Consider the following 12,534-nt stretch of genomic DNA (forward strand, 5'->3'; position numbering starts at 1 on the left):
GCGTTTACCATGGGACAACGGGTAATGGTATTAAACTAGAGCAGGGTAGATTTACATTAGATCTCAGGAAAAAGTTCTTTACTATGCAGGTGATGAAACACGGTAACAGGTTGCCCAGTGAGGTGATGGAGGCCCCATGCCTTGAGACATTCAAGGTCAGGCTTGATGATGATTCTGAGCAACCTGATCTAATTAAAGATGTCCCTGATCACTGCAGGGAGGTTGGATTAGATGATCTTTAAAGACCCTTCCCAAACCAGCATATTCTGTGATTCTGTGATTTTTTTGTACACCACTTTATCCTCTTCTCCAGTCAGTGCTTCTATTCTTTTATATATATAGGCTGCTGCTAAGGGAAGAGACCTAATCCTTTTTAAGTAGTGTTAATTAACTTCACAGCATTAATTGTTCTGCTTCCACAAACAAGCTCCTAAACTGATACGTCTACACCAGCATATTGCTCAGGAGACAGGAGTGATGTGGTGGCTTGAAAACCACTTTAGGTTTGTAGAATGTTACTTGGTCCATCAGGTGGGAAAAGCAAACCAAGGCGCAAGACTGGCCTGAACTCAAATCCTGCTGCTACAGACAGCTTGGAGATCATGTCATCAGATTTCATACTGTGGCAGTTTAGGCCCAATTGGCAATAACCAGGTCTCCACTCACTCACACACCCCTCCACATGGTGGGACAAGGAGGACAAAATCCACCTGAAGGCTTGTTAATTGAGACAAGGAAAGAGAGGGTTTTTTTACTCCTTGATTACAGAATGGCCAAACCAAACAAAACTCTGGGAAATAAAAAATAATCTATCAAAAGAATGAGAAAAGATGACCAGAACTTAATACTACCCCCAACTCCTCCCTTCTTCCCTGGACAAAATCATTTCACTCCTGCCTCCCCCTCTGCAGCACAGGGGGACAGGAAGTGGACTTTATGGTCTGTTCATTAAGCATTGTTTTTTACTGCTCCTTCCTCCTCACATTCTTCCTCTTCTCTAGCATGGGGTCCCTCTCATAGGAGAATCCTTCACAAACTCTTTTGACATGAGTCCTTCACACCAGGAGCAATCCCTCAGGAACATATTGCTCCAGCATGGGCTGCCCATAGAATCATTGCCTGCTTTGGGAACAGTATCCTCCCCTGGTACAGGGTCCTGTGCTGCTGCAGGTCCACATCTGCCCCCCTCAATGATCCTGCACAGACCTAACTCCCAAGCTGCAGCTACATATCTGCCCACTGTATGATCCTTCAGGGGCTACAAATTATGCTCCACCATGCTCCTCCAGGGACTTGTCCACCATGCTCCTTCAGGGAATGCTCCACCATACTCCTCCATGGGCTTCAGGGGGACAGTTGCTACCTCTCAATGGGCTGTGGGGAAATCTCTGCTCAGGCCCCTTCTTCCTCACTGACCTTCATGTCTCTGCTCTGGTATTGCTCTCACCTCCTCCTGACCTCTGCTCTACAGGTTTGGGTGTTTTTTTAAAGTTTTGCAGTTTTGTTTTCCCTTTCTTGAATATGTTAATCACAGAGATGCACACAGCTGCATACAGCTTCTGGCATCAGAGGAGCTTTCATCATCTTTTCACAACAGTCACCCCTGTGGCCCTCCCTGCTTCTGAAACACCAGTGTACTAACACAACACTGTGGTACTTGAGCTTTGATTTGGTGCTGCCAAAAGCTTCACACATCCTGGGAACATGGGAGCGTATTTTCCAGGCTCGTACTGGTGCAGTAACTCTCTGTGGTTAGTTATATAACTACCTAGACAAGTGTTAACAGGCTACTTTTTCTCTTGCTCCTTTCCTATTTCTGAGGCTTCTTTGGTGCTTCTGAGAATGAGCTACTGTCACCTATCTTTCAAGGAGCATAGGATGCAGATGGGAAGCACAGGCAGTGACCAAGGGCTTCTCAAGCAGTCTCAGTTTAAACGTTTTAAAACATATAAAACCTGCTTCTGACAGTATGCACTATTACAAAGCATTTCTGTAAAACATAAAGTCACTGAAGAAAGAAGTCTAGCTGCACCTGATAAGTACTTGAACTTACATCCCTCTTCAAAGTCTACTGTTTTTTCTGTGTCGAAAAGTACTTGGCCATCTGGGAGTATGTTAGTTATGAAACTAGAAAGGATAGCGTTGAGCTTCAACCTTAAGCAGTCCAGGGAAGCAGCCTCTTTTCTCCACTCACACTGCCCTCAAAGGCTGCAGTCTCAGCCATTGCTTGGGTTGATTGTTCCCTGCCTTCACACATGAAATCTGTTCTGAAACTAGCAGAGGAAAGAAAATTTGAAAAAATGCACCAAAACTAAATGACATCTGAAAATAATCCATTGTATATACATCTGCGTCTAGAATCATGATCATAGTAGTTTCAATGTATTCCTTACCGGAGGAAAAAAGAGCAATATGAGCCTCAGAGATGTGTCCTTGATTATTCAGTCCCCAAATACCAATCCTGCTTTTGAAGAGAGCAGCAGAAGAAGCATTGTTACTGAAAGGTATGGATGAAGGGCCAAGAACTTCAGTTTTGGGACATACAGAGTGTAGCAGGGGGAAATGTGTAGCATGCCACGTGGCTCAGCAATTGTCCCATTTCTGCCACTTCTTTCTGCTCACTGCTGCCAGAGGAGCACAAGTGCATCAAGCTCTGTTACTGCATGAAATCTTTCTGCAGGATACAGATTTTTAGTCACACTGCATTGAACAGTGAAAATGGAGCAGAACTGCCCTGCGCAGCAGAAAAAGAAACTAATAATGGATTTTCCACCTTGTCAAACAATAGTAGTTTGCTCAATTTACATCCCCTCTCCAGGTCAAGGTCTGCAAATGGTGGCATGATGGGTGGACTTTAGTGCAAGCAATAGTGGGGATTTGAAAGCAATCATCATTATTGCTGTCAGACTCCGGTCTTTGATTTGGATGACAGCAATTGTTTTGGTTTGTAAAGGAGATAAGTAAGTAAGAAAACATAAAGATTGTTTATTCAACCTATTACTTCTGTTACTTTTCATTGTATTGTGTACTGAATCTGGACAGACTGTTCTTGATGTGCTTTGACAGACCGTAAACTACTAAAGCTGCCCACTTTCTAGTGGGCATCTGCCCATTGTTGATGAGTTCCTAATTTTAATATGTACTTATCTTCATATCTTAATCAGTGGATTTTGGTCAGATTTAATAGCTCCACACCATTGCCTTAAGATTATTCCAATTACTCCTATGAGAGTTTGTGAGGTTCAGATTGAGAACCACAGAAATGTTGGTTGGAAGTCCAACCTCCTGCTGAAAGCAAGACTGTTGCCAATGCTGTCTTCCCACCTTGTTAAGTTTTGAGTCAGATGAAGCCTTCACAGTGCCACTGGGTTACCAGCTCTGTAGTATCCTTCCCATGGAAAGGTTTTTTTCCCAATTTTCAATCTGAACCTCACATGCTGCAATTTGTCCCTTGTAATTGTGTCCTTCCTAATAGGAAGTTTGTCTCTGTAATGTTTGTAAACCACCAAAGTTATTGTAGAAGATCTTTAGCTCCTTTTGACTAGGCTGCATGAAACCTTTTCTTGTAACTATTAGGTTTAGAGAATATGGGTGCTTCCAGATGAGAATGTCACAGGAGGCAGTGTTGGAAGCTGCACTAGGGTACCTGCCATTGAAAATAGACTGTCTTTGTCTTAAGCAGCAAAATCAAAATGCAGTAGTGGCAGCATTGTTGTCTAACAGCAGGAAGGACTAAAGTTAAGCCTCAGATGGATCCACAGGGAAGGTTTCATGTCCTTGAAATCACATTGTTTAAATAGCTGTGCAATTATCAGCCAAATACACAATGAGGAAGATCACTGGAGAACTTTTCCCTAGTTCACCTGTATTTATTCTTCAGTGTTTGACATGTAAGGCTGTAGGAAAGAAAAATAATTCTTGTTTTCAGTTGTTCCAGGAGATGCTAACCTAAATGATTCATGTTTCCATTCATTTTGCTGTGGCAGATAAATACAGAAATCAATTTGTCCTAGTGGGTGAGCAGAGTGGAATATACAAAGCAGAAGAGTGAAATATATTTTGTTTGCAGCATGTTAATTCATGTGGGGAAATTAAAGGTTATGTTGGGCTATAGTTGTTCTCTGGCACATACTTACCAATGTCCATCGTGTGTATAGATATGTACTATAATTTTCAATGTATTGACAAATTGGATTGTTAGTATAAAAGCAAAGGTAAATTTCAGTGTGCTGTAACTTTTATACCTACTGTTTCTGTTGTCAGCAAAAAACCTTTTCCCAGAAGAATGACCTTGGTGGGCTTTTCAATTGTGTTTTGTAATATTTATTACAAAAATTAGTAAATCCCAGAACTTTATGAAGACCTGCATGAGCTTCTCAAAAAAACACAAGTGTGTGCTACAAGAAACACCTTTATTAATTTCCCAGATTTGAAGAGTAGAAGAACCTACATAGTGAACCTACTTTAGAATCATAAAATACCTAGGGTTAGAAAGGACCTTAAAGGTCATCTATATCCTACCCTCCTGCCATGGGCAGGGACAACTTCCACTAGACCAGGTTGCTCAAGGCCCCATCCAACCTGGCCTTGAGAACTTCCAGGGAGGGGGCAACCATAAAGTCTTTGGACAACCTGTTCAGTGTCTCACCACCCTCACAGGAAAGAGAAACCCTGTTGCCTTGTCATCTCACTACACAGTCATGTAAAAAGCCCTACTCAAGCTTTCTTACAGGCCCCCTTTATGTATTGGAAAGCTGCTATAAGGCCACCTTGGAGCCTTCTCTTCTCTAGGCTGAACAACCCCAACTTCCTCAGCCTATCTTTATAGGGGAAATGCTCTAGCCCTTTCATCATTTACTTGCTATCCCCTAAACACACTGAAGGAGCTTTATGGCCTTCTTATGTTGAAGACTCCAGAATTCAGCATGGTATGCCAGGTGCAGTCTCACAGGATCAGAGTAGAGAGTGAGAATCACTTCCCTCTACTGAAATGCTAAAAAGCATTTGCACCTAGACTTTTTACAGGCAACTAAGTGTACTTAGGCTTGTGCTGCATGCCTTGTGAATGTTTCCTTCACAGTGACAGGTGGAAAAAATTGTGACTTTCTCTGTTCCTGTACAAGGGGAGCCAGCAAAGATAAAATATGTTACATAAGGTCTTGAAAGACTGTTGGATTCCTACTTGCTGCAAGGGTAACAAGCCTGCAGTGCAGCCATGGACTCTGGAGCAGTCCTTCGTTTCTGCAGTTAATTGCAGAACCTACTTGAAGTGAAAGTATTTCAGGTGCCTCATCTCCACAATACTGGGTCATCCAGCACTTCTGAACTGATCCACATCAAATGCATGACTGCATTTCTGTAGAATTAGACAAAATAAGGTATAGAGCAGAAAGGAGCCTGCCTGCATGAAATTAACAAGTCAAAATATTTTGACAGAATTTGAACTCTCAGTGTAGGGTTGTATCAAATTGGTGCTTTGTGTGAGGTATCAGCAGCCTTTTTGTTCTGATATCAGCAGAGATAAGAGTGGACATTCCTGACAAAGATACAAATCCTGTTTCTTAATGCAAAAGTATTTCTTCTACTGTCCTTTTTTTTTTGTTTGTTTGTTTGTTTGTTTGTTTTTTTATTTTTTTTATTACCCACTCTGTCAGTCATGGTTTCCAAGATCAGTATTACATGGTCAAATGGAGGTGGGGCATGTGCAGAAATCCTGGCCTGGCCCCAGCCTGTCTCCCCATCCAGGATAGCACACAAGTCAGGTGTAGCAAGTATCAGGTTATCTAAGGCAAGGGAAAGATGACTCTGATAGAAGTTCTAGCATGCCAAACCTTCTTCCTCACAGTGCTCCTCACACTGAGACACCATAAATGTTGCCAGACTGCAGCTGTGGTTGGGCCTTTATATAAACGCAGACTCAATAGCAGAGAAGATTGCTTGCATGCCCACCCACATGCATGCACTTCAGAAAAGAACAGCATCTCATGGAATAATTTGCCTTAAAGACTCTGAGGATGAGAGGGTGGGAAAAGTACAAAATTCTGCCTCACCAGGCAGTTATGTGAAAGCAGAAAACATAATTTTTCTATTAATGGTATTTCTATTGCTTTTGCTGGGATGCAGAGAAGCATGTTGCTAGGGCTCACAATGAGCTATGATGCTGCAGATGAATGAATTTATCACTTTCTCTTTACTACCATTTATCAGTTTACACAAAGCTAGCTTTATTAGCTTTTTCACACCTATCTATATTTTTCCCCCCAAAATACCAACAGTTATTGATTTTAGTAACCTTAAAAGTGTGCTTTGGAAATGTATTCTCTAACTTAAACAAAAAGGTACTTGTAAGAGCATTTTAGAATGCAATTTAGTCATCTAATTTTTTTATGACCCTTTTCCTGTTTTTTTGTTGGTATGCTCATTTCTATCTAATCTGCATAACTGTTTGTCATGTGTTATAGCTATTTTAGCCAACAGATGGTGCTATGTATAACAGTTTTATGATATTGTATAACATAAATATAAATATTACAGCTAAACCGTACATGTAAGTACTATGTTGGAAAACAAATGTGAAATTGAAGTTCACAATAATAAATGCTTACCATAAAAATTAGACGTAAGGAACAGTAAATGTTAAAGTCACTGACAAATGTTCTTTTATCCTGCAGCTAGAGGAAGATGGAGTTGCATGTGTAAATCTGGCTGTATTATCAATGTTACCGCTTTCATACATGAGTATTTTTTACAAAATTCGATCTTCACAGCGGAAAATTTTAAGCACGCTAACGTTATCACTGCCTGTTCTGGTTCCTAATCTTCTGGGATTAATACATTTTATCTAAATTGAGACAGAAAGGATGCTCATACAACTGAAGTACTACCACTCCAGTAAAGAAGAGTTATGAAATGCAATTTTAATTAAAAATCACAGTGTTGAGTACCACCAGTATTACTTATTGTGCTAACATTTCATTATCCAAACTGTTCAATAAGTTTCTTGACACTACTCAGGTATGTAAAATTAACCATGAAGAAAATATTCTGTTTTCTGTGGGCTCAGTTCTTTTTGTAAATGAGATGGAAGCTGCATGGAATAAGGCATAACCAAAGCTATTATGGTGAATATCTTTGAATTTCAAAAGATAAATCTTATGTAACTAAATAACTGATTATAAGTCCCTCTTTTCTCTATACCAAAAAAAAAAAAAAACCAAACTAAAAATGTATCCAATAATGCATTTGCCAAATATTATATGTCAATTTCACTGCAGCATTCTGGCAAAGCTGTTTTCAACATCACTTTGTGTAATCCTTTGTCTTTCAAAGATTTTTATTTTTTTAAAATTTGCTGCCTTATTGAGCTAAGCAATAGTTAATCATATTTATCCAGTAACAGCAATCTTGCTGAATTTAAATAATATACATTTCAGCCTACATTCAAAATACTTCCAGAACATGCCTGTATTTCTACAATATAAAAAAAAATAGAGAAAGCTAATTACAAAATTTTCACATAGAAAAAGAATTTATTAGTTCTTCATTGGGCTGAGTTGTAAAAAGCTTCATCACTGTGGAATCCCATTACTTTAACAAGACAAAGTATATGTTTCACTGAATGCTGAAACAAGATGCTCTCAGTCATACAAAAACTGACAATCAGATCCTCTTTACAAGAGCAGAAGTATATTTTATTTTTAAATTTTGTAATGTCTTCCTTTTCTTACAGGAATGTTTAAAGTTTAACAAAGAGGTCTTAACTTTACAACTTTATAAAACTTAATTTCTGGTGAAAATTGTTTAAGAAATTTGAACTGTTTGTACCCTGCCTCCTTTTACTCCCCCTTTTTCAAATAGTTTGTTAAAAAAATAAAGTACTGTCATTCAACTAGTTGATCATCACTGTTAAAGGAAGACTTAAATGCTCATGCACAGTATAAATTAGTATCATGATGGTAATTCTATATGCTTACTGAAAAATATTGTAATTTAAAAAAAATACTAAAAAGACAGTTGCTGGTTTTATCATATATTTCATTTAATATATTGATTAATGACCCAGGATGACATAGTACAGCAATAATTTGACCGCATGCTGAGAGGTTTTTGAACTGAAACTGAATTGCTAGTGTCTAGTAGGATACTTGAGCAAAAATAGAAAACATTTTTCTTTGTAAAAACAAAATAAACACTATTTTGAATGGAAAAGATTCAACTTCAAACCAATTTTGAGATGTTCACACACGTGTTCAGAATTTTCTTCCATCTTGTCTAATTCCCTACTTTCCTCTTTTGAGTAGAGCAGCACTGTATTACTACTTTTCTACTATCTTCAATGATTCTGCTGCAGCCTTTAGTCCTGCTTATGTACAGTTTGTTGCCAAAAGCTCTCAGTGCTTCTTTCCTGTGAAGATTCAGAAACAGGGCAAGATCATCAGCTGCTGGTGCTGAGGTTATATAATATTTCATTTTAACTCCTATCACCGAAAAAACCTGTATCTCTTGTATAGCTTGTGGGTGAGTGATGGCAGACTAGCTCTGGACCTGGACTATCCTATTTTGCCACAATGGGGCAGGAAGTTGGGATGGTGGGTTTATTAATGGAAAGAAGCAGAGAGAGGTTGGTCCTCAGCAGGACTGTATGGAGAAGTGAATGCAGAAGCCTAGGAAGGATGTCTGGAATAGAACTTTTGTGAAGCTGGTGGTTTTGTACAGGATGGTGTCATCTAATGAACATTTTCTTCTCACTATCAGTGGCATACCGCTTTCCATCATCAGAATTACACATTGCACCGTGATGTAAGTGTGCATACTTTACCTTATCTTCTATGTCGCTCAGGAAGGAGAAGGGGAAGGGAAGGATCCTGTTGGTGTAAAAAACAAAAGAGAGTAAAGTCAGCATGGGATGAGTTGCAAGGAAAATACTACCAGGAACTGTCTCCTCACATTCTTGTGGTGAAAGTGAAACAAATGGCAATATTTGTATTGCCATTGCTGCTCTGAGCTCTTTCATTTTGCCCCTAGGGATTCTAGCTTTTAATTAATTCATTAATTGCATTGGAATATATCTAACTACACATCTATAATGAGGTCTTACAACTATTCAAGCCAGTGGTAAAATATTAACTAATGTTGGAGGGGAAGGAGATCCCAACCACAATGAATAGATCTATAAATACAGTTGCAAAGCACTAGCACTGATATCTGTGTTTCAGTCAGCTGGGAAGCCATGACTTAATTTCAGTACAAATGTACCATATCTATGTGTTTAAAACTATAACATCTGTTGTACTTACCACTCATACTGTGGCTCAAGCTATCTGTGCTCTTACTGTGTATTTTTTGCCCTGTCACTATCCAAACCATCCACAACAGATTCCTGCCTGGCCTAATACACCCTCTCTCACTTTTCTTCTCATACAGCCTATGCTCGATTGGTACTATGACTTTCTGTCTTGTCCTCAATATTCTTTCTGTGCACTGAGAGAAAGGACATCACCTCCGAGATCAGATGCATGTGTTCTGCTGGGGCCACATACACCGAGAGCAGGAAGTCAGAAACAGCTTCCATTCAACATTACCTTGGTAGTGGGAAGCTTGAGACTGGCTATCTGCAGGTCTGTAACTTGACAGTGGCTTCAGCTCTCCTCCCACTAGCCCCTCTAAGTGGAAGGGAGAGATAAGCCTCTGCATTGGAGACCAGATAAACTCCCATATATATAGGAAACCCCACAGTAAAATCCTTAGTGATCATTTAATGGATTTTTGGCTAAGTAGGCCTGTGCCCCGGTGGCATAGAGAAACAGGTACAGTACCAATCATGTTTAGTATCGCTATATGTTGTTTAAGAGATAATACAATATTTTCAGTCATCACATGATGCTGAATGTCAAGCCTCATCTAGTATAACTGAGTTCATATCATCATGAGAGCACTGAGTGCCCCAAGTAGGAGAGAGACCCACTAGTTCCCGTGCTCAGTGTGGGACCATTGCCAGAACTCGCATATTCATGTTGTGCCCATTTCCCTGCTTTTATTCTTTCATCCCTTTGGTTTTCTTCATCTTCATACCAGTCTGAGATTCCTTTACTACAAGATTACATGCAAGTTTGTTAAAGAGCCTTTTAACTGAAAGTGTGGACGGTCAACTTGCATGTACTTTTGTGCTTTTTTGCAATATAGCTCCTCTCTAAGGAATGTTGCATACTGCCAAGAACTCTTCGCTACATGAGTTTCTCTAACTACATTGTTTCTTAGCTACACGTTAAGGTCACTGTTATGAGACTATCTTGACTTTCACAGAAAAAGCCTTACCTATTAACCAAGCTGCATTTTTCTGATAAGATTTTCTTATTAAATAGCAGTCTACATTAATAGTTCAATGATTCTGATGATAGAGGGGATTATTTTAATAAGGAAAGGTTGTAGTTATGACCACTATTCCTCATTACATGATCTTGTTTCACCTTTACAGGAACAGACACAGGAAAATCACAGAATATATTGAATCCTCTGGAAGATGGGTATGAATTGTCAGCAATATTGCCATCCACAACACTAGTTCTTGATCAGTTAGTTATATGTTCTATTATTTTGAAAATATTTGACTGATACATTTTATTCTATAATTATAAGACTGTCACATTTCAATTACATACACACAACACTTCTCCAAATGTTCATACATGAGGTGAACTTCCTTCAGGTTGAAAAATGTCATGATAATTAGTGTGATGACAATTTTTTTAATGTGCTGTTACCCATTACTTTACTATAGGATTATTGTAGAAATAGGATTGACTAAGTTACGAGTTTTAGAAAGATCTCATTTCAACAAAAAATGGGGGTTGGTATATGCGCAGTTTTGGCCTAACCATCCTCTCATGGAAGATAAAGAGTGTTTTATAAATGGTCTCTTTGTCACAACATCAACAATTCTAAATACTTTCAAAAAGGACACTTCTAAGATAAAATTGCTATGTTTCATAATCCCAAATAATAATATCTCAATGAAAGTTTGAAGGAAAAAAGGGGAATCAAACTTTTAAGTGTCATAATTGTGAATGCCATTATCACTAGCAACACTTATGAAAAATACATCATGTAAATGTACAATGTAAAACAGTTGGATAAATTGCAATTACTTTTAATTAGAAATGTGTCTTTGCAGATAATTTTTAGAGGAACAGCAATTAATACCTTGAATTTAATTCCTCAAGTAAGCATCTTTAGGAAAGAACAAGGATGGTGTTCAAGAAAACCCTTAAAGACATGCAGTGATGCACAGATGTGCTGTGAAATTCTTATAATATGAGATAACTTTAAAAAAATCCTCACTGAATAATAAAGAACCTTTGAAACTGCTGCCCAGAAATAGCATTTTATGCTCTGCTCTTGCTGTGGGAGTGATGAGAGCTAATTTTGTCAGAAATGAGACAGTTGTCATTTTTGTTTACATAATTTATTTAGATTTACAGGTAAGTTAGATAATGGGATTTGTATTCATGGGTTGCTATTAGACAGGGACAAGTGTTTTTAAGACTCTATCATGCAGACTAAAGACACTTTAGAAGTTTGATTGTAGTCATCCATAAATGTTGAAACAAATAAAGCTATAATATGGGCATTTGACTGTCCTGACAGATAATGCCCTACGGATAGCCCTTTCTGCATGCAGCCCAGCTTCTTTCAGTGACATTCTTTCTGGGGACATTATATTGGCAATGTGGGGTGACAGGATATATAGGTATGGGAAAATGTGTAGGGAGAAAATGTACACAAATACTCTGAAATTCCATGTTCATGGTAGCCATCGAAACAAAAACTGTGGAAAAAGATGGGCTCTTGGTTCTCACAGAAATGTAAGCTATGTTTTCAATCAAGAGCATTTTTCTTTCTGTAGACGGTCAGTACTGTTAATCAGAGACTGTAAATGTAAAGAAATTATAGTGGGGGAGCTGTGAGGCTGATGAGCTTGGCACTGTTAATTTTCCAACAGGTCACATAGGTAGGACCTCATGCTGCCTCTGCCCTAAGTATAGTACAATATATTTTATGACAGGCATACTATTTAACTACTAACCTATCTCGCTTTGTGATCTTCTATTTTTCTAGTATTTTCTCTTCCAGTGTAGGTTGTCTATTCATATTTTAAAAGAAAAAGCTTTAAAACCAAAGAGAAATACACACCTTGTACCACTCTGATATCCCACTAGCAAGTAGGCAGAAAAAGACAAAAGGTTAATTTTACTATATTTTGGCTCTGGTTCCACAACAGAGAATTTTTTCCAGATTCATTATTATTAGTATGCTTTTATTTACACTTAAATATATTGACATACTTGACAGATTTTTAAATTTAGCCGGGGAAAGTTATATTCTGAAGTAAATAATTGGCTTGGTATTCATCACAGTGTCTTCTTTCTGAATGCTTCCAACATTTATCACTGATCTTGCTTTTTCATAACTTCCACTGTTAGTATTGCAAATATTTCTTGATATTTTTTATATTGTTTCTTCAGCTTAGGCAAGTTG

Source organism: Calypte anna, chromosome Z (genome assembly GCF_003957555.1).
Source record: "Calypte anna isolate BGI_N300 chromosome Z, bCalAnn1_v1.p, whole genome shotgun sequence".
Taxonomy (NCBI): Eukaryota; Metazoa; Chordata; class Aves; order Apodiformes; family Trochilidae; genus Calypte; species Calypte anna.